Source organism: Microcaecilia unicolor, chromosome 3 (genome assembly GCF_901765095.1).
Source record: "Microcaecilia unicolor chromosome 3, aMicUni1.1, whole genome shotgun sequence".
Classification (NCBI taxonomy): domain Eukaryota; kingdom Metazoa; phylum Chordata; class Amphibia; order Gymnophiona; family Siphonopidae; genus Microcaecilia; species Microcaecilia unicolor.
Genome location: NC_044033.1, coordinates 338,472,103 through 338,495,894, shown reverse-complemented (window position 1 = coordinate 338,495,894; position 23,792 = coordinate 338,472,103). Strand labels below are relative to the sequence as shown.

At 45.1% G+C, this 23,792-nt stretch overlaps 1 protein-coding gene and 1 long non-coding RNA gene across 2 annotated transcripts in view; both read right to left on the bottom strand.

Moving 5' to 3' along the window:
• The window catches only part of AHI1 (Abelson helper integration site 1), a 683,164-nt gene that overhangs the window by 417,907 nt on the left and 241,465 nt on the right, over positions 1-23,792 (bottom strand).
• On the bottom strand, positions 7,180-23,639 carry LOC115466883. Its single transcript, XR_003941613.1, has 3 exons — positions 23,576-23,639; positions 16,757-16,875; positions 7,180-7,305 (listed from the first exon to the last, which is right to left on the bottom strand). It is a non-coding gene; the product is annotated as an uncharacterized LOC115466883 (long non-coding RNA).

Sequence of the window (23,792 nt, the reverse complement as noted above, 5' to 3'; positions counted from 1 at the left end):
TGTGTGTAGGCATCCTTCAAGTCCAGAGAGCATAGCCAATCGTTTTGCTGAATCATGGGGAGAAGGGTGCCCAGGGAAAGCATCCTGAACTTTTCTTTTACGAGATATTTGTTCAGGGCCCTTAGGTCTAGGATGGGACGCATCCCCCCTGTTTTCTTTTCCACAAGGAAGTACCTGGAATAGAACCCCAGCCCTTCTTGCCCGGATGGCACGGGCTCGACCGCATTGGCGCTGAGAAGGGCGGAGAGTTCCTCTGCAAGTACCTGCTTGTGCTGGAAGCTGTAGGACTGAGCTCCCGGTGGACAATTTGGAGGTTGAGAGGCCAAATTGAGGGTGTATCCTTGCCGGACTATTTGGAGAACCCACTGATCGGAGGTTATGAGAGGCCACCTTTGGTGAAAAGCTTTCAACCTCCCTCCGACAGGCAGGTCGCCCGGCACTGACACTTGGATGTCGGCTATGCTCTGCTGGAGCCAGTCAAAAGCTCGCCCCTTGCTTTTGCTGGGGAGCCGCGGGGCCTTGCTGATTCGCACGCTGCTGACGAGAGCGAGCGCGCTGGGGCTTAGCCTGGGCCGCAGGCTGTCGGGAAGGAGGATTGTACCTACGCTTGCCAGAAGTATAGGGAACAGTCTTCCTTCCCCCGAAAAATCGTCTACCTGTAGAGGTAGAAGCTGAAGGCTGCCGGCGGGCGAACTTGTCGAATGCGGTGTCCCGCTGGTGGAGAGACTCTACCACCTGCTCGACTTTTTCGCCAAAAATGTTATCCGCACGGCAAGGCAAGTCCGCAATCCGCTGCTGGATTCTATTCTCCAGGTCGGCGGCACGCAGCCATGAGAGCCTGCGCATCACCACACCTTGAGCAGCGGCCCTGGACGCAACATCAAAAGTGTCATAAACTCCTCTGGCCAGGAATTTTCTGCACGCCTTCAGCTGCCTGACCACCTCCTGAAAAGGCTTGGCTTGCTCAGGGGGAAGAGCATCAACCAAGCCCGCCAACTGCCGCACATTATTCCGCATGTGTATGCTCGTGTAGAGCTGGTAAGACTGGATCTTGGACACGAGCATAGAGGAATGGTAGGCCTTCCTCCCAAAGGAGTCTAAGGTTCTAGCGTCCTTGCCCGGGGGCGCCGAAGCATGTTCCCTAGAACTCTTAGCCTTCTTTAGGGCCAAATCCACAACTCCAGAGTCATGAGGCAACTGAGTGCGCATCAGCTCTGGGTCCCCATGGATCCGGTACTGGGACTCGATCTTCTTGGGAATGTGGGGATTAGTTAATGGCTTGGTCCAGTTCGCAAGCAATGTCTTCTTCAGGACATGGTGCAAGGGAACAGTGGACGCTTCCTTAGGTGGAGAAGGATAGTCCAGGAGCTCAAACATTTCAGCCCTGGGCTCGTCCTCCACAACCACCGGGAAGGGGATGGCCGTAGACATCTCCCGGACAAAGGAGGCAAAAGACAGACTCTCGGGAGGAGAAAGCTGTCTCTCAGGAGAGGGAGTGGGATCAGACGGAAGACCCTCAGACTCCTCGTCAGAGAAATATCTGGGATCTTCCTCTTCCTCCCACGAGGCCTCACCCTCGGTGTCAGACACAAGTTCACGGACCTGTGTCTGCAACCTCGCCCTGCTCGACTCCGTGGAACCCCGTCCACGATGGGGGCGTCGAGAGGTAGACTCCCTCGCCCGCATCGGCGAAGCTCCCTCCGCCGACGTAGTCGGGGAGCCTTCCTGGGAGGTGGCCGCGGTCGGTACCGCACGCGGTACCGACGTCGGGGACCTCAACCTGGGCGATGGGCCAGCCGGCGCCACGCTCGACGGTACCGGTGGCGCAAGCACCGCCGGTACCGGAGGGGTAGGGCGCAACAGCTCTCCCAGAATCTCTGGGAGAACGGCCCGGAGGCTCTCGTTTAGAGCGGCTGCAGAGAAAGGCTGAGAGGTCGATGCAGGCGTCGACGTCAGTACCTGTTCCGGGCGTGGAGGCTGTTCCGGGCTGTCCAGAGCGGAGCGCATCGACACCTCCTGAACAGAGGGTGAGCGGTCCTCTCGGTGCCGATGCCTGCTGGGTGCCGAATCCCTCGGCGACCCAGAGCTCTCGGTGCCGACACGGGGAGGAGACCGGTGTCGATGCTTCTTCGATTTCTTCCGAAGCATGTCACCGGAGCTCCCCGGCACCGACGAGGAGGACGTCGAATCCATCCGTCGCTTCCTCGGGGCCGAGACTGAAGAAGGTCGATCTCGGGGGGGCTGTACCGCAGGAGCCCTCAGGGTAGGCGGAGACCCACCCGAGGGCTCACCGCCACCAGCAGGGGAATGGACAGCCCTCACCTGCACTCCACCCGATGCACCACCGTCCGACGACATCAGCAGACGAGGTCCTGGTACCACCGACGTCGATGCAGCTATCCGATGTCTCGGCGCCGATGCAGAGGCCCGATGCCTCGATGCACTCGATGCAGGGGCGGCCGAGGAAGATGGTCTGGACGCTGACGACGTCGATGCACTCGAAGATCCCGGTGCCGATGCCGACGAAGAGCCCGAGAACAACACGTTCCACTGGGCTAGTCTCGCTACCTGAGTCCGCCTTTGAAGCAGGGAACACAGACTGCAGTTCTGAGGGCGGTGCTCGGCCCCCAGACACTGAAGACACGACGAGTGTCGATCAGTGAGCGAGATAACCCGGGCGCACTGGGTGCACTTCTTGAAGCCGCTGGAAGGCTTCGATGTCATGGGCGGAAAAATCACGCCGGCGAAATCAAAAGCCGAAATGGCGAAATTTGAAGCACCAAATTTAGAGGGAGAAAAAATCTCGACCGAGGCCGAAAAGAGGCCTACCCCGACGACGAAAGAAACTTACCGGGGCAAAAAAGCTGGAAGTACGGGGAGGATTTACACGAAACCCGGCGGGGGGTTTCCGGAGCACTTCCCGACTAGGACAAAGCTTTCCCGAAGGAAAAAAAAAACACGTGCAAAACAAATTGGACGCGCGAGGTCGACTTTCCGGGGCTCGACACGGCGAAAACACGACCGTACCGAGTGCGGACAAAAGAAGACTGGCCGGCTCGAGCCGGTTTCGGGCGGGAAGACGGCCGCGCATGCGCGGTGCGCGCGGGCGCGCGAGGGCTAGCAAAGGACTTTGCTAGTGAAGTTTCCGATTGGAGGGGCTGCCGTGGACGTCACCCATCAGTGAGAACAAGCAGCCTGCTTGTCCTCGGAGAATAGCATTAATCATTTTACAGATGCTGTCATTACAGTTATACCAAAAAAAAAAAACAAAAGTCTTTCAGAAGTTCACAATTATCGCCCAATTTCACTATTCAATGATTATGAAATTTATGCAAAAATACTTGCTAATTGCCTATCGCCAAAATTATTTCACCTAATCAAGTAGGCTTTATGCCTGGCAGGCTGATAACAGATAATACAAAGCTTTTCTTTCACTTATCTGAATTGGCAAAAACATCTCCTCATCCTGTCATAGCCTTATTGCTTGATGCAGCGAGGGCTTTTGACAGGGTTGAATGGCCATACTTCTATCATGCCTTGAGCTGGTTTGGAGCTCATCCAGAATACATAGATAAAGTTACAATCTTATATACCAACCCTTCTGCACAAATTATAGCTAATACTACTCTAATTATATACAATTAAATAGAGGTACTCATCAAGGTTGCCCCCTCTCCACATACTTGTTTAATATTGTTCTTGAACTATTGTTATTTGCTATCAAGTCACGTAATGATATTTTAGGCCTCTCTCTACAATCTGACTCTTCCTCACCTTGTCCCGAAATGTTTAAAGTTACTGCTTATACAGATGACGTTCTGCTGTACATTAAAATCCGATTACTTCTCTTTCCCCTTTATTAGATTTAATAGCCTCCTTCTCAATTTTTTCAGATGACAAAATTAATCAATCTAAAACTGAAATGTTACCTCTTAATGTTCATGCTCACTCCAATACGGTTAAACCTTTCGGTCTTCTATAGTCACATACTAAACTAAAACATCTTAGTATTTCATTATTTACAACAGCACAAGATACAATTCTAAAAAATCCCTATTATCTACCTGGCACCCTTTACAACTATTCTGGTGGGGCAGGTTAGAGACCTCTCCTCCTTTTTATGGAATTCAAAACCCCCTAAAATCTCATTAACCAAATTAAAGGTCCCCAAGGAAAACTTGGATGTGCTTTTTTTCCTGACGTTCTCCTTTATCATAAATCTTTCATAATACAACAACGTCAGGTGGCTTGTTCCTGATATACCTGAATATATTCCTCTTTGGTTTACTCTAGAAAAATTATAGTATCCAATTCCTAGCTTTCTAATGTCCACTGCTACAATGTCTCCAGCTAACGTGGCAAACTTAATACTTTCCATCACACACAAGCGTCTCATTAATTTTGATAACACTTTAGAGTCTCCCTTTTCTGCATCCTTTCATGCATCTCTTGGGTTCAACCCCAAACTTCTAATCAAGAATTCTACATTTTTCTGGAAAAATTGGTCCACCCGAGATATGTGGACACTCACAGATATATATGACCCAACTCATAAAAAAAATGTTATTATTTGAGAGTCTACAATCTAAGTTTTCTCTACCTCCTTCCTGTTACTTTCAATGGTTGCAATTAAATCATTGCCTTTACTCTTCTAAGCTTCTCTCCCAGATTCGTGACTGTTAACCCTCCTTACCAGCTTTGGCACACACTTTATATGATAAAGGTCATGTAGAGTCCTCCATTTATAGGATGCTACTGAAACCTTTCCACAAGGCAAATGACTCCATTATTAACTTCTGGGAACTCGAGTCTGGTTTTTAGTTGAATGACACTTCACTACTACTACATCTTCAGCCAGCATACTTTAATCAATGTTTTTCTTCTACCAACAAGACCAACTGGACCCCAAGGAAATTTCATTCTGCAGGGTTGTTGTCATGTAACACTTGTTGGAACTGCAAGTTAAAGACTGGTACTTTACTTCATATGATTTATGATTGTCCTCTGCTACAACCCTTCTGGACCTCAATCTGGAATACTATTTCTTCTATACTGCATCTTGACAGTCCACTTTCAACTCAACTAATTATTTTCAAATCTGCAGACATCACGGTGACTTTACCTGATCATAAATGAAGACTGGTAGACATCTTAATAACTATTGCACAGAGACTTGTCTTGACCAATTGGAAAGATGTCTCCTTACTTAACCCACACTTCTGGTGGCAATCTGTGTTATCCTATATAATAATTCTCACCTCCAACGTTCTAATGTGCCTGGTACCGTGGCTCCCTCGGAGGTGGTCTGCTAGGCAATTTAGAATGCACTGACGTCAGTGATGTCACTGACAGCTGATTCCAAGGCAAGGGGAGGAGTAGGGAAACACGCTCCGCGTGTTTCCCTACTCCTCCCCCTGCCTGGGAAACAGCTGTCAGTGCCCCCCCTCGGCGCAACACCCAAGCCCTTGCCCTGCAAAACCGCGAGCCAGGCAGGGGGAGGAGTAGGGAAACACGTGGAGCATGTTTCCCTACTCCTCCCCCTGCCTACCAATCAGCTCTCAGTGCCCCCCCCCCCCTCGGTGCAACACCCAAGCCCCTACCCCCCGCTCGACGCATCACCCAAGACCCTCCCCCCAGCACATCACCAAAGCCCCTACACCCCCCCCCCCCCTCGGGCACATCAACTCCCTCGCCACCCGCAGCCGCCAATACTAATGCTGTCCGGCTGCTGCTGCTTCTCCTGTGGAGCAGCAGCGGCCGGTACAAAAAGAAAAAAAGACAAAAAAAAGATTTTTAACCTGAAACGCGGCTCCGTAGACAGCCATCTGGCATTGGCTGTCGTCACTGCAGCCGCTCCTCCTCTCCCCTCCACGTCACTGCCATTTTACAAGCTCCGTGGCTTGTAAAATGGGTGTGGCTATTGTGGGAGTGTGACTACTGTAGGGGTGGAGCCATAGATGGTGACCCACCCTTAAGGTTGGCCCTGTATGAGTACCGGTACCTTTTTTCCTACAAAAAAAAAAAGTACTGCAAAGAACATTAAGTAAGAGTGAGGCATTGAAGAGTGCAGGCAGCCAGCATAGAACAGTAAACCGTGGAAAATGCAAGCCATGGACGTGAGCAGGCTGCAGCAAGGCTCCCACTGTAGGCATGCAAAAGCCCTAGGAAAATGGAGGGATGGAGAAGAATACAAGTAACTGGGAACACTGTTGCAGATTTGGCCAAAAATGAATGCATTTTCAGCTGAAACAGACTCCAGACTCAACCCCCCCAACCAAACGTAGTGACCATTCTCTGTCCTCCCCCCCCCCCCCCCCCCCAAACAAAAAGTGCCACCCTTCCAGCACCGGTAGGCCCTCATGGGCCTACCTTAGAAGCCCTGGAGGTATAGTTTGGGCAAGAATGATCCCCAGTCGCACCTGCCCATGCTGGCTCTGCATTCATTTAGATTTGAGCCAGCATAGACAGAAGCAACTGCCAATCACTCCTGCCTAAGCTGGCTCTGATCTCAAAATAGCTACTGTGACCTTCCGTGGCAGTCTCTGCCACTGAAGGTCTAGGCAGTCATTTTGATGGCGGAGACAGCAGAGGAAGGAGCAACTGGGAATCGCTCCTGCCTCAGTTAGGCCTCTAGACCACCAGGGTTTAAGTTAGGCTGGTAGGGAGGCTGACAGGTGGATCCAGTTGAGAGGCTCTGTCTGGTCACAAGGAGAGGCAGTGGGTGCTGCTCAGGGGGCAGGCCTGGTTTTGATTCTGGCCGAAACTGAGTAGTGAATTTCAGCCACAGATTTGATTTCAGTCGGTCTCTATAAGATACAAACAGAAGGGTAGGGTGCAGACAAAAGGAAGAGAGTGGACTGGGCTTAGGAAAGATGGGCCCAAGGGGTAAGAGCAGGAGAGGGAGATATGATATAGGTGAGGGGGTGATGGGAGATGATGGGTGGAAAGGGGAAGCAATCAGGGCCTGCCTGTGGCAGAGAAATGTTGGGGTTGGTCTTGGGCAGGGGATAAGGAAGAAGAGTAGAATAAAGAACAGAAAAGTGCAGAGAGGAAGGAGGAAAGAGAAAAGAAGTGGTGGGAATTATTTCTACTGCAGGGCAGCAGGCCCTTATACTAGTAAGATTAAAAGAAAAAAAATATCTATGAAAGAACGTTTTTCCAATATATGTCTTACCTGTTTCTGTATTCCAAACATATGCCATACCATCCTCGCTTCCAGAAAAAAGGAATGTCCCACATGGTGATATGGTACTATGAATCTTCTCTCGGTAATTTGTGGTCCCTAAGTATTTCTTGGTGGCCAATCTAAGATAATAAAAAATGCAGTTTCGAATTTGACCAAAAATATGGTAGATGCATGAATTTTTACAGAATATAATTCAACCAACCAGTGCAATATATCTCAAAGGTTAGCATATAATTAAATAACTTCTCAATCAGATAATGACCAAATACTAGGGCTGATGCATTTGAAGTTTACAATATGGCTTACACATGTTGAAATGTGTAAGCTCTGTATGTACGAAGACAGCAAAAAGAAGAAGAAAAGAAATCCCACGAAACACAGATAAAATGAGAATAACCCAAAAAAGGATCCCACTGAAAAGTGTCTTTAATAAAAACATTCTCAAGAAAAAAAACAAGGGTATCAATATTATCAAACATCATAAGATCAGGAAAAAGACGTGACATGGCCGTGTTTCGGCTACAGTGCCTATGTCAGGAGTCAAAAGAACCTGTCAGGTTGCTCTTGTCCTAAATACACAATATCAGTACAGTTGAAAGGCAGAATGCTCTAGAGCACGTATTGCATCAATTCATTAGAGAAGTGTGCTTTTGGAGTGATAACTGCTCTAGATCTTTTGACCCTTGTCGCAAGCACTCTAGCCGAAACACAGTTGTGTCGATTCTTTTTACTGAACTTATGCTCTTTGATGATACTGATTTTTCTTGAGGACATTTTTAATAAAGACACGTTTCATTAGGCTCTTTTTTTTTTTTTTTTTTTTTTTTAGTTATTCCCACTTTATCTGTTTGTCAGCTCTGTGGATACACATTTGGCCATTTAAGTGTGTTCATGACCTTATGATGCTGATTTCTTTTTCCTTGTAAACAATTTCACTCTCATCTCAATTTACAGAGACCAAATTTCAAACAGAATGATTGAGTACCCTGGGTTAAAGTTCAGAAAAAAGTCTTTTAATGATAATGCATATGGTAGCATGTGTAAACCACAATTTGACGCAAAAGTCATAAGTATGGTGCTAGTTCTATAACCATCATTTATCTTTGATTAGTTTTAACTAAATACAAATGGACCAGTTCAGTGGTTCAGGTGCCAGTGCTATGCAGCTTCTACTGTAAAATTAGCAAGAAAAGATCCCCGTGGTATACAATAAAAAAAATATGCAAATTACTGCCATGTTAAACACACAGTAGTAATCCACAGCTCATTGCAAAATTTCCCTCTTCTAGATAGTGCATGAGCCTGGCTCAGGCACTGAAAAGAAAGGGGACTTTTAAAAAATAAATTTCACCAGTCAGTTCCAAATATGTGGAAATGGCTTGTTATAAAACTGACCAAACGTTATGCAGGTAAAAGTACGTGCATAATTCCATTTTGTGTATACTTTTATCCATGGCAACAAGGGATGTTCCCAGAGGTGGAAACAGGTCAAGGTATGGACAGAGAATGTTGTGCATACTGTAGGGGTCTTTTCCTGCTGTCTCACCTTCGCTGGTTAGGACAGAACTATCTTTATCTGATTTAAAATGGATTCTGAGGTCTGAATACAAGAAAAACAGTTTTCTTCAAGGAAAACTACTTCTTGGCATAGCTATGCTAGTGACTTCATCAAGGATATATGTATGTGCACTAGCCATCCACCTTATCTCCTGGGAACATGTGTAGAAGTGTGCCTTACAGAGACAGAGTCTCCAGGAACATCTGTTAACCATGGAGGGGAGTTTGTTACCATCAGGACAGAGATACATGGTTGATGACTGGTCCTTGTGTGTCACCTGACCCAGAGGAATGCCAATGCTGGGCAGAAGAGAAAGAGGAAGGAGAAAAGATGAAGATTTGATGATGAATGGATCTCTCTCACACCCTCATGATCAAAAGCAAATGCCAGGGCTAGAGGCTGTTAGCGCCATACTAGCGCCGGTGTTTGCTACTGCCCCATGCGCAAGTAGCATGCAAATGCATGCTAAACAGGGCTCAGCGCATTCATCCCCAATGATCAGCGACCAGCGATCCAAAGATTGGGTCGCTGGCCGTGGCAAACCCTACGCCAGCTCCGAGCTGGCGTTAGGGTTTGCCGATCATTGGGGAAGAATGGTGAGCCCTGTCCAGCATGCAGTTGCATGCTGGCAGGCCCCCGTTCCCCCCCCCCCCCCAAAGCAAACCTGCCAGGCTCCCACCCAGCGGACCTCCAGCCCACCCCGTCGCTCGCTGGGTGGGAGGGTGGGACGGTGTTTTGCCAGCGGCCACTAGACCACCAGGGACCAATTTCGGGATCTCCAGCCCTCCGTGAACCTGGGAGGGGGTGGGATGGTCGGGGGGACCGCTGGTCCACCGGACCTCCAGCCCCCATTGCTCGGGCCTCGGGGCAGGGTGTTAGTTGACGGGGCAGGGTGTTTGACAGGTTTGGGCTTTTGACAGCTGAGCACAATTCGCCTGCACTTCTACCCGATGATCAGAGATAATTGAAATGCTTAACTTTGCATGCATTATCTCTGATCATCGGTGCGGTAAAGCCCCGTGCTGTTCCAGTGCTATTTTAGAGAGCTGTTTGGAACAGCGCGGGACTTTTGATCATGAGGGCCTCAGAGAAGAAAGAGAGACCGATTTGCCTCAAACACCTGCAAACTGAACTCTGTGCTGAGCATTGCACAAAGGACAGTTTAAAAACAGCTCTGTGGGAGTCACGTGACGCCATGGTGCAGGGCAGACGCTGGTAAGCTCAGCTCTGGGCACACTTATCCCAAAAATCGGCTATATTAACGAGCCCATTGAGAAGAAAGGCATAGATTTGATCCTATAAGCTGGGGTAACGGACCCGCGATCGGAGAGTAAGAGAGAGGAAGCAGAATGGCGGCGAAATCAGTCAGAAAGGAGCGAGATAAACTCAAACAGGCTGACAACAAAATGGCCGACCAGCGGGATATCGGAGAACTGACTGTAGGCTCTGTATGGATGACGGAGATCACAGCCGAGGTTACTGCGACGGTTGAGGCGGCCTTGGATAAAAAATTACAACAACTTTATGATCGAACGGAAGAAGCTCATGAGCGCATCGACAGTATGAGCTTGGAGCTGGACGAAGGGCTGCAGCGCATATCGGAGATCGAGGAGGCAGCAGAGGCACAGAAGGAGATCACTGCGAAAATGGAGAGGCGTGTGCAGAACCTGGAGGCCAAACTTGATGAGTTGGAGAATCGCAGTAGAGTCGCTGCTGGATAAAGACTTACCTACATTCCTAGAGGGGTGGCTGCCACAGTCCCTACACATAGAGGACAAACTACAACATATCTGTGTGGAGAGGGCCCATAGAGTAGGACCTCCACGCCAACCAGAGGCCAGGCCAGGAGTGGTGATATTTAAAATCCTCAATTTCCGACATAAGCAAGCCATATTGGATGCGATCCGTGGCGGAGGCACCCTTACATATCAAAGCAAGAAAATCCTATGCTTTCAGGATTATTCTCAACAGGTGCAAGCGCTGAGGAAAACATTTAAGCCATTATGCACGGACCTGTTCCAGAGGAAGATAAAGTTTGCACCCCTATACCCAGCAAAGCTGCGTATCTCCATTAACGGAGTTACAAAATTCTTTGATAAAGTGGAGGCAGCTAAAGAATATGTACAGCAACAAGGGATTGCGACGGATACGTCATAAAAAAAGAAAGACATCACAGGATCCAGAGGTGGGAGGATTAAACTACTGGATAATGCGAGTCTTTGAGCTGAAAATTTATTATTGAGAACTGGAAAGAGAGACCTCAAGATTGTTAAACAAGCGGATAGAGCTGATATGGATCGATAAGATATGTGCTGAGTGACACACCAGCGTGAGCATGGGCCAGATAGTAGGCACTAAGAGCACATCTGAAACCGCAGTGAGGTTTGCGGGCGACCTGAGCACTGGATGGAAGCCTGTGGCGGAAAGAGCATATGGGATAATGCAAGCGTCTGAGTTTAAAGTTTCGTTTCTGCTTTATACAGTTGGAGGTATACATAGAACTCTGATCCAGAAAGTCCATCTCCTCCTTCGAGGGAAAGACAGATAAAGTTTGATATAGTAGCTGAGATATTTTAGCTGTGCATATATCAACGTGAATTGGAGAGAGAGACCCAAAGAATGAAAGTCTACTGTTTGAGAGACTGGGGGGGATGAGATGGATTCTGAGCATGTCTCCGGAGTGAGCACGAATCTGATAGTAGACCATATGTAAAGTGTGGGAATATGTTGATCGTATAGCGGCTGCTATGAATGATCTTTAGCTGGAATCCAGAGAATGCAAGAGTATACTGGATCATACAAATTTCTGAGTTATAAGTTTGGTTTTACCTAGTTGGTGTTATATACAGACTAATGTACCAGAAATGGGCTTCTGTCTTCCGAGAGGGAGACAGACAGCTAAAGACTAGTATGACTGTTGATTTGTGGTAGATGTGCCTGAATAATATGTTTGGGATAGGAAGGGGAATGGAGGGGTAGAAGTTATGTTGAATGGGAGAGTGTTGGTGTTATATCGTGACTAGTTTTTGGAATGGGAGGGGTAAGGGGGGGAGGGGAAGGTGAAATGGGAGGGGGGAGGGACAGGGGGGGATAGGGAAGGGTAGGCCCTGGGTAGTCGAATCTCAACTGGCAATACAGTGTACACAGATGGATGTGAGAGAGCGAATTAATGAGAATTGGTGGGGAAGAACAGCAGGAGTGGCGCTGCTGGGACGCCGGGCCTGCTGGTCACTAGATGTAATATATTTGATAATGCCAGTACCAGTAGGTATAACGTAATGGGACTTAAAGTTTACTCCTGGAATGTGGGGGGTATATCTTCTCCTATAAAAAGAAAGAAAATACTTCATAGCCTCAAAAAGAAGGAGGCCGATATAGCGCTCCTACAAGAGACACATTTAACGGCCCAGGAGCATGCAAAGCTTCAAACCTGGTGGGTGGGGACCATACTAGAAGCCCCAGCGGTGGGGAAAAAAGCAGGGGTGGTGATTCTATTTCATAAATCTCTTCAAGTGGAGGTAGAAAAATTATGTCTTGATGAGGAAGGGAGATACATATTGGCACAGGTAAAGGTGAATGGTGGTAGATGTCTAATAGGGAATGTATATGCTCCTAATGCCTACAGTAAACAATTTTATCAGACCATCATAAGTAAGATTCAGCAGTTTAATACCCAGCATAAGATAATAGGGGGGATTTTAATGAGGTAGCGGATCACAATATGGATAGATCCCATACAAATGCGGGAATGGCAGTGGGAGCTCATAAAGGCATTAACCTGATATGTGGTGCAATGGGGGTGGTAGATGTGTGGAGGTTATTACATCCAAACACCAAAGATTATACTCATTATTCTAGAGCCCATCACACACAATCACGAATTGATTATTTACTGATTGATGAAGAGAGCTTTGCAGAGATCTTGGAGGCCGACATAGATCCTACGATAATATCGGATCATGTGGCTATATATATCAAATATAGGGATCAGAACCCACAGAGCAGACAGTTTAGATGGATATTTCCCTTGGATCTGTATTACGATCCAGAATTTTGGACATATATCAGGGGGAAATGGAAAGAATATACAATTCATAATGCATCCCATGTAAACACATCGATCCTGTACTGGGAAGCTGGAAAGGCTGTTTTAAGGGGCGAGATAATAGCGTTTAGTGCCAGGAAGAAGAAACAGAGGAATCAAGCGATCATACGACTGGGGAAACAGTTAATACACTTAAGGAGGGCATATGGGCAACATTCTGCAGATCATGTCCGGGAACAACTCTTGGCTACACAAGCGTCCTTAAATGAGTTGCTGCATCAGCGAGCAAGTAAATCCGCTGTCTATTATAGATTACAATTACATAAGTTCGGCAATAAGCCAGGGAAAATGATGGCAAGATTAGTGAAAAGAGCGAGGGGGCAGAGAAGAGTGATGACGATCCGGACCCAGGGGGGGCACTGGTCAATACGGATGCAGAGATTCAGAAAGTGTTTCAGGATTATTATATGCGGTTGTATGCTAAGAATGACACTGATGATCTAGACCCAGATATGTATCTTGAGAATGTCACTTTGCCCAGGATTACGGAGCAACAGAGGGGGGAGCTAAACAAACCGATAGAAGTGGATGAGATCCTTAGAGAAATAAGAGGTAGCGCACTACATAAGGCGGCGGGGCCGGATGGCTTTAGGGCCGAACTATATAAAATATTAATGCTAGACATAGGAGAATCCCTTGCTAATACTTTCAATACTTCTGTAGAACTGGGGAAGCTCCCGCAGTCCTTGCGACTTGCGGATGTTATGGTTTTTCTGAAGCCAGGGAAGGATCCGACATTACCTGATTCCTATAGACCAATATCTTTGATTAGCTACGAGGCTAAATTATTGGCGAAGATACTAGCAACGAGATTGGCTAGAGTATTACCTAGGATAATGGCAGCCCTTCAAGTCGGGTTTGTTCAGGGAAGACAGAGTGTGAAAAACATTAAGATGATTTTAGCCACGATGGAAAGGATACGCAGGGAAGGAGGGGATTCATTATTAATAAGTTTTGATGCCGAAAAGGCATTCGATAGGGTTGAGTGGGAATTTCTGTTTGCCTCAATGCGAGCGTATGGATTTGAGGGATATTTCACTCAAGCGATTTCAATATTGTATAAGAATCCAGCAGCGAGAGTGTTGGTTAATGGTTCGTACTCTCGAAGTTTTGTGATTAACCGAGGAACAAGACAGGGATGCCCCCTGTCCCCTCTACTTTTTGCCATCACATTGGATCCCTTGATTTGGGAAATCTTAGGGAACCCAGAGATTGAAGGAGTGAAATTGGGTAGCAGAGAATTTAAGATTTCGGCCTTTGCGGACGATATTTTAGTCCATCTGGCTAGACCGGAGCAGTCATTGCCGGTGCTGATGGAGGTCTTCGCTGAATACGGGGCATTTTCAGGCTTTAAATTGAACACCCAAAAGTCAGAGGGATTGCCCACTTCCAGTAAAGTAAGGGAGAAATGGAGGGGTGAGTTCCCGTTAAGGTGGGCGGATAAGGAGTTTAAATATCTGGGAATCACTCTAACTGGGGATTTGAACCGATTATATAGGAGGAATGTGGATGAACTGTTACATTATACGAAAATTCAGTTGGCTTTATGGGAAGATTTGCCTTTATCGTTGAGTGGTAGGGTAGGCTTGTTTGCCATGATGATTTTTCCGAAATGGCTTTATGTTCTGCGACAGCTGCCAATTCTCTTACTAACTAAAGATCTTAACAAACTCCGTAGAATGGTGTCCCGGTTTTGCTGGGGAGGAAAGAAGGCCAAAGTTAAGTTGGAATATCTGTATGGGAGAAGAGTAGAGGGAGGCCTTGGATTGCCTGACATCAAACAATATAACTGGGCCTGTTTGTCGAGACATCTAGCGGATTGGATTTTAGAAACCGAAGAGTATACAGCATGGAGCTATGAGAGAGAATTGTTTTGGCTGTATCATCCATATTATATGTTACACGCTAAGAGTGAAGTGCTCCCTAAGGGATGGAGTCAACATATATTATTACAACCTATGAGACGTACATGGCAGTATATATTAAAACGTTTGAATAAGAACCCACATAGTACAGATATGCTTCCACTAGCGGGGAATGCAGAATTTGGACAAGGGGAGAACCAAAAGAGGTTAATTAGCTGGGCACAGGAAGGAGTAGTGTTGGTGGCGGATGTGATACAGGAATTGGGGGAGATTATTACTCGGGAGGACTTAGTGGATATGGTGGGAACAGAGCATGTGAGTTGGTATGACTATTTCCAGCTACATAGTTATATAATGCGCTTGCATAGAGGCAGGTATGATAGAGGAATATATGCCTTAATGTCGAACTTATTCTTGCCTCAGGGCAGAGAACAGACTTCGGTGTCTGTACTTTATAAACAGCTGGGTATGATATCTGCGCAGCGAGAATATGGAGAGGTGGCTCGGAGGTGGTCTGCGGATATGAGGGTGGAGGTCAGTAGTGGTGACATTGCCCAGTTTCTGAAGGAGATTACATGTAAGGTGACCAGTGCTCGACATCGGGAGATACAATTTAGAATAATCTTGAGAGGCTATTTCTCCCCCATACAGGCATACTATACGGGCAATATACAAGAGCCAAAGTGTATCAAGTGTAATTTCCAGAGAGCTTCCTTATATCATATGTTATGGGAATGTCCTGAAATTAGGAAGTTTTGGAGTAAAATTATGGGATTTTGTGAGACACTGATACATAAAAAGATAAATTTGCGCCCTCGAAACATAGTGTTAGGACTAGGTGGGAGCGGGAGGGATTTGAGACATAAGGAGAGATTGTTCATCTATAAGGCTATTCTGATTGGGAAACAAAGTATATTACAATATTGGACCCAGGATGTGGGACCCTCATATTGGCTATGGAGAAACATGTTGCATTCTCTGGCGACGATGGAGGCACATAGTGTGCACAGTAGTCCTAGAAGTAGACAACACTTTTGGGAGATTTGGGAACCATACGTGCAGGCGCTCTCAAGTAGAGCTCGTAGCTTATTGGTTAATTCACTCACTCGATAGATTGGTACTGGTTGAGGTGTGGTAGGCTCAATGAATTCACCTGTGTGGGAGGGCAGGGAGGGAAGGGAGGAATGGGAGTATCAAAGCTCAAAGTACCATAATGAAAGAAGCTGAATCAATGAGGGAGGGAGGAGTTGGGGGGGAGGTTGAGGAGGGGGAAGGGGGGGAATAAAGGTCAATATGATTTGTATTCAATGGTTGCTAGCATTTTTAATGTTTAGGAGTATCTGCAATGAGAATGTAACTATGTTCTATAAATATTTGTGTGATATTTAATAAAAATGATTAAACATAAAGGGCTGAGCTCATAGACAAGGAACATTAAAATCAAAGTCCTCTTATGTTGCCAAATGCAGAAACATGTAACATTTGAGAAAAACATTTCCTGCACAGCAAAAAAAAAAAAAAAAAAACAGCTCTGTGGCTTTCTATGAACTGAGTAACCAGCTGCACACAGTTAACTTTCCTGAACTGGACAGGCTCGCAGGAGGTATCAGCTGGAGCCTAGATGGGGATCACATCACCTGAAGTCAGGGACCTAAGGACCACAAGGATGAGAGCAGGAATTTTCCTCTTATGCTTCAGGGTGTAGTTATTCTTGGTTTTGCCTATGAAGGACTGGTTTGTTCCAGGATCGGCTGCTGTTGGTAATCTTTTCTCAGGATATTTTGGTAATGTACTGAGTTTTGTAACCTGCTTTGCATTTTGCCCTATTGTTATTTTTGTATCTATAATAAATATATATTTCCAGCAGATGCAGATATGTGCAGGTATTTTTAGTGAAATCATTTCTAAGAGAGGAAAATATGCACATATTTTCCCTTTGAAATTGGGTTTTACTTACAGACCTTATTTGTGCATAACTTACGTACACTGTTACAAAACCATCTTTTGTATGTACAAATAATTAACAGAAGAGACCAACTTACATTCTAAGGTCCAAAACTCTCAGAGTACTGTCTTTAGCATGAATTAACAAACACCTTCCATTTGGATGTACCTCCAAGTGATTTATTGAGACGCCTTTCATGTCACTTTCTTGTACTTCCTTCAAGAAAAATATAAATTGTGTCACAAAACAGATAATAAAGCTATTCTATTCTGTGACTTTTTTTCCGCTTTTATCTAACCCAATCTTAGCTGGAAGAAATTACATCAGAATAGAGAAACAGATACAATTCAAATTCATTAAGACATATAAACTTATTCATAGAACGAAAATAAATACGTTTTAAGAACTTTTCTAAACAAAAAGTAAGGTGAAATTACATGAATCTCAACCGGTAAGTATTCCACATTCTTGCACCATGAAATGAAAAAGAATGCTACAAACCTACCTGACTGACATTTATGATTACAAATAATACCGAGTATTCTCAAGGATCTGTAAAGCTGTATTAACAGAAATGAGGCTATAAAGTCATTTGATAAAGCTGATTCATCAGTGAGAACATCCTATTCTGTACTCATAAGAAATCCCTTGATAAAGTTGACCTATGATGGGAAATTAGCATTAACATTCTGCAATAAATATTTTTATTCCTTCCTGGCCGTTGTCATTGGCTTGACAAAGTGTTGAAAAAGCATTTTCCAAAAGATATTATACAGAGGCCGGTACCAACCTGAAATCTGAATTCAGGCTTATTTTGGCTTTGGTTGAAAATACAAGAGTGATTTCAGCTGAAACCAAAACAGTGCCATATCCCTGAAATTTGTGCAGCCCCTAATCCCCCCCTCCCCCAAACAGGAGCAGCTCTCCTCTGACCCCCCCCCTCCCCGAATAAAAGTAGCCCTTCTCCTGGACCTCCACCACCATCCGTAGCGTTTAACTCCGCTGTAATAACATTGGACAAAACTGTGCTGTCTATTTAATGGAGGAGTGGCCTAGTGGTTAGGGTGGTGGACTTTGGTCCTGGGGAACTGAGGAACTGAGTTCGATTCCCGACACAGGCAGCTCCTTGTGACTCTGGGCAAGTCACTTAACCCTTCATTGCCCGCCGCATAGAGCCTGCCATGAGTGGGAAAGTGCGGGGTACAAATGTAACAAAAATTAAATAAAAAAATAAATTTACACAGCTTGTGTTAGGAGTGTATGTGGGTATGAATGAAAGTAAGGACTAGGATAATTTTAAATGTTTTTGCCTGTGCAATAATGAAAAATATGTTTGAATAAATATTTGAAAAAAAGATTGTTGTAAAAAAAATTAAGAGTGATTACAGTGAGGAATTAGCTAATGAATATGCATGAGAGACATCTGCATACAATAGGCATGCAAATGTTCTGATGCATATTCAATAGGGACCCTGAAACCCTGGCCTGATTGCAGCCCTTGAGGACTGAACTTGGACAAACCAATTCTATAGACTTCTTAGTGTGTAAGCTCGATTCATAACTATGAGCTCTAGAGTACAGGCAACGGGGGCAGAAATGCAACATATAAAAGCAGACCTTTCGGCACCTGAGAAGATTCTGCAAAACCCAATCAAGATAGGAATGAATGTAGCTTCATCCATTTTCACATCATATAAAAACAGGAAGTAGCTGCAGGAGGAAGGTAAGATAGCATTTGGTGGACTCAGATCTATATCCGCTTTATACATCTGCATTCTGCCCCATTTTTCTCTAGAAACAGCTAAGAATGGAGTGGGGAAAGATCCAGAGCAGCCCCCTATCATTTCTTACAGCTGTTCCTGTGAGGAGATCCTACAAAGTCCGAGTGCACCAGGACCAAAAGCAGATTTCTCTGCTTTTACCCAAAACATAAAACTAGGACTTGTAGCTTTAACCACCCACAGGGGAAGTAGTAAAAGTAGGTTAGAAATGTTATGGATCTGGGGAGATAAAATTATACCCTCTATTTTACACATATATTCTAATCCATGTCTTTCTCAACACAACAGCTAATCAGGGCTGTTGTTGGTAGTGGGGGGGGGGGGGGGGGGGGGGGTGGCAAACAGGGCAGCTGCCCTGGGCCCCACAACTTCAAAAGCTCCCGTTTACCTTTAGTCCACCAGCAGTATCATCATATCAGAAGCGGAACGCAGGCAACACAGCATAAATTAATTTACACATGACTGCCCTGGTGTGGTGCTCCATGGACCACAGCAGTGAGAGGGAGGAAGGAGGAAGTCAGAGAACTGAACTTGCTGCCTCAATTTCAGTTTTCTGTCTTTCTCCTTCCTTCTCACTGCTGTGGACTGCGAATGCTTTGAAGTATAATAGGCAGCCGAAGCTACAGGGGGCCTTGGAGGCCTTGGAGGCCCAGGGCCCCCCCCCCCCCCCCCCCCCCCATTACAGCCTCAGATTCCCCCAACCCTGGTGGCTAGTCAAGTGCCTGTGTTTTGGGCACTACTGGCTGCCCTCCCATTTCCTGCACCGCTGTCATTCAATTTTCCAGGCCACCAGCAGCATCAGTAAGGTAAGCACAAAGCCTTTGGCGGCACAGAAGCTTTCCTTCTGCTACAATTTCCTGTCATGCATAGGCGGGGCGCTGCAACAGAAGGAGGGCTTCCGTGGCCGTCGAAGGCAGTATGCTTACCTCACTGACACTGCCGGCGGCCCAGAAAATTGAAGAACAGGATGCAGGGAGCCGGACGGGAGTGAATAGAAGAGAGATGACAAAGGAGGTTTGATTAAGAACAAGAGACAGCATGATGGCTGAAGTCCATGATATTTCTCTCCCTTTCCCTCTCCTCCCCTCCACGCAGCTGTTATCACCATTCACCCAAAACAAAGCAAGCAAATCTATGAGCTGCTCTTATCATGTTGTCATTCTTTATTGTTGGTAGCATTTTTATTTGATCTCACTTATATTTTCAAACATGCCGGCTTGTGAAGCATACGGACGCATTACTGGTTTCATCAGTTAGAGTAGTAATTAGATCTAAATTGTAAATCATTGTGTCATTTGGAGGAGCTGGTTATAAGGACTCCCTGTATTCATGCAGAGATGTTTTCACCTGGTAAAGGGCCACCAAAACAGACATCATGTTATGAGAATCCGGTGGTTAACAATAAGACTTACTATTTATAAAAACAATTTTAAAAACCCCAAAACATTAAGTTAAAACCTGGGAGAATTTACCATCTTTTTTTCCTGTGCCTACATCAAAAGAAAAAGTTGGCATGTGAGAACTTGCACTTTTTCTTTTGTGGAATGCAGTGGTATATTATAAAAATGTACTTGCCTTTTTTATTACTTCACAGAGAGGTACTGAATAATGGAGAAGTTCTGTCCAGAGTCAGTCTAAATGTGGCAACATTGTCCAGTTCAGCACAATATTAGTCTCTAAGTTCACACAACATTAATTATGTTCAGTGGAAAATAAATCTTTTGGCTCAGGGTGCTTGCTATGTGAATATTCCATCACTGTTTAATTATTGCTACCAAGAATTACATATTAAAGGCATTTGCTTTAAACTTTGTCTTAATTTGTTATCCAGTCCTTACATGCACATGGTTTTGCTTTTTAAACCCAAAGGTGAATCCCAAGGGTGGTTGAACAATAAGCTATAAACTGTGTTGTTTCTGACTTTACTTGTTTTGGACTGCTTTGGGTCCTGCTGATCCGTACATCTGCTGTCTAGAATTTTGGAAAATGGAAATGAGAAAATAAAAATTAAGTTTTGGATGTACTCTGTAGATGTTTACTTTTACAATGTGTGTATGGATGCCTGTTCTGGTGTGTGATGTGATAATGTTTGAATAACTATCTATACACAGAGCTATGATTTCTGAACATGCAACATCATTAAAGGACAGACTTTTAAATGCCCAGTTGGGTATACATGCTAATCTCAATGTTGTTAAATGTTTCAGCTATATCCTTCTACTTGCTCCCATGATATAATTGAATTCTATTGTTCTGTCTCACTGTATTTTCAAATGTAAGCCACATTGAACCCAAGTTTGATTGGGATAATGTGGGATATAAATGTAAAAAAAAAAATCATTTATCCTCCACTTTAAGACAATGCCTATCCCATGGTGATGGCACAAGGAAAGCAAGTTTGGTCCTATGAAGACTAACTCAAAATAACCTGTTTCTTAGCTGGGTCTAGTATTATATCGAAAATTTGTAGATCTATAGGAGTCTGACTTGTCTGGCTTTTCCAATAGGAAGCATATTGTGGTTTTATATATTTACTGGTACAGTTACTGATATTTGTGTGTTCAGAATTGGTGCTGTTAAGCTTGCTACATAGGCTCTGAGAAGCGTTATTGCAGGATTTAATGTTACTTCATGAATTAATTTGGCAGATGTTTCTTTGTTTGCCCCTTCATATGGAGAAGGGGGTGGAAGGAACACTGTCAGGAAACTCCAGGGACCTGAACTGGTTAACCCATTAGTGCCCAATGTTCCCATAATAAGCCATATGGGAACAAATTGATTTGTTCCCATATGGGTACGTTGGGCACTAATGGGTTAATGTCAGCTTCAGAAAGGAGAGAAAGCAGTATAACTAGAAAAAGGGACAAGAAGACTTATTTTATTAATACAGCTTAATAAAGCATTTTATATTTGTTATAAAGTAAAGTTGAGGGATATGTGCCACCGCAGTAATTATTTTCCAGGATACTGTGATGTGTGCTGAGAGGTTGATCAGACTCAAGTCTACCATAATGGCAAAGTTTAAATTATGGGATAATGCAACTTCATTTAAAAATGTCCAAGGTTTCCATAAGTGTGCATGTGGTTTATGTTGATGCAGGACAGACTGTTTACTTAGAAATCCGTTTATCAAGTGCACTCTAAGGCATTATTTAGGAGTATTATCAAGCTCTACTCACACCTATATGTCTAGTGCCCCCCATGTCAGGTCTGGCTATAGAAAAGGCATTTTAAAAAACCGCAAAGGGGATTACTTATGCGTTCTTTAATCATTAAGAACTACAATGTAGACAGAAAAGAGGGGGGTGAAAGGGAGGACTGTCACTACCTCTCATCTCTCCCTACATTCCTCCCCGTGAACTCCGCTCTCTGAACAAATCTCTCTTGGTGTCCCCCTTCTCCTTCACCGCTAACTCCAGACTTCGTTCTTTTTGTCTTGTGGCACCTTATGCCTGGAACTGTCTTCCCGAACCCATACGTCTAGCTCCTTCTTTACTTGTTTTTAAATCTATGCTGAAAGCTCACCTTTTCACTACTGCCTTTGGCTCCTAACCGTTACTCATTTGCTCTCCTCCTCCCTGTTCCTCTCTACCCTGTAATTCCCTTGCCTGTAATGTCTTGTCTGTCTGTTTTACCTAGATTGTAAGCTCTTTGAGCAGGGACTGTCTCTCTATGTCAAATATTCAGCGCTGCGTGCGTCTGGTAGCACTATATAAATGCTATTAGTAGTAGTAGTAGTTCTTTAATCATAAGAACCACAGACAATTCTATTAAAAAGTAAATGACACCTTTGCTTACACTTAGTTTTCTTCAATACCAATTAATTACAAAGTGCTTGCTTGCTTTGGTATGGATGGCTAGTCCCTATGGTACGATACAGGAAGAGCCCTAATTAAATTACAGAGAGTTTTCACTGGGAGTGCTTTGCAGTTTGCACACACTGTGCTGCAGCCAGCCAGCCAGCCCCCCAATGGCTCTTATGATTAAAGAACACATAAGTGATCCCCTTTGCTGTTTTTTTTAAATGCCCTATTACACTTCAAAGAATCAGAATGGACGATAGGTATACAGAGATGATTTCTTTTAATTTCAGAACAAAAGAATGGGGCTGCATTATTAATTTATATGTGCTGGCCCTGGTGCAGTGGTGTGGCAGTCCGCTTTGAAATTGAAAGTACTCATGCCATCCTCCTCCATCCCCCAACAGGTACAGCACAGCAATGTGCTGGGGGGGGGGGGGGGTGAGAAAGGAGGTATTGAGTACTTTGAATTTCAAAGCTAATAAGCTATAGGGAGGGGGAGGGAGAGGGAAGGAGACATTGAGTACTTTGAATTTCAAAGCCAATAAGCTAGGGCAGCCCAGCGCAAAGTTTAAAGAATGGAAGTGTTTCAGAGTGCTTCTTACATGTACTATGCTGCAGCCTGATTGGTTGGTTCAGACTAAAGTAGCTGCAAAGCAAGCACGAAGCATCACCAGAGAAAGATCCAGTTGAGGAGTCAGCACATGGTAGTAATGGTGGTTGGAGAGATCAGGAGGGAGGGGCAGGAAGGAGAGGGAAGGGTACCCCTCCTTAATTTCTGCCCTGGGCCCCAAGTGGTCTAAAATGGATCCTGCAGCTAATGGTTCGGAGAGATTGGGACCATGGCCGCACCTCCTTGTTCCCTCCTCCCAAACAGCACCAAAGCCCACTGTCTGAACAGCATAGCATTTACTACCACTAGTAGCTTGCAGGGTGATTTGTTGGGTTTGGGAACTGGTAGATCACGAAAGCAGAAAAACCACTGCCTACCATCTAGCCCAGAAGTGGGAACAGAAAAAGAGCAGGCTGCAACAGCACAGGGAAAATATAGTGGCACAACTGATGCAGATAGTGTGCATGTGCTTGTGTGCTGCTTCTGCGGCACTGCCACCCATACAGGCCCACAGCAGCTGCCTTCCAGACACTGTCCAAAACTGGGGAATTGTTCACCCTATTTTGGAACCATAGTTATGCACAAATTTCTAGGGGAATTAGTTTTACAATCACACATTACAAAAAAGTTACATACCTTTTTATTTCATACACATTTATAATTCTATATGTAAAAATACAGTATGTCATCAGTTAAAGCAGAAGAAAAACAAGACTATATACCTGTTTAATGCTCCACTGTTGAACAGGATGATGTTGAGAACTTTTATTGACAAATGTGTTCCAATAATTATCAGTCCCGTGCTGTCTCCTGAGAACATGTGAAACCCTATACAATAAATTGCCATCCAGTTAACAATCTGACCGAAACTGGGACATGGAAAAATTTTAAAGTAATAGCAAACTTTGATGTTGAATTGTCTTCTTTTGAGTACAATAA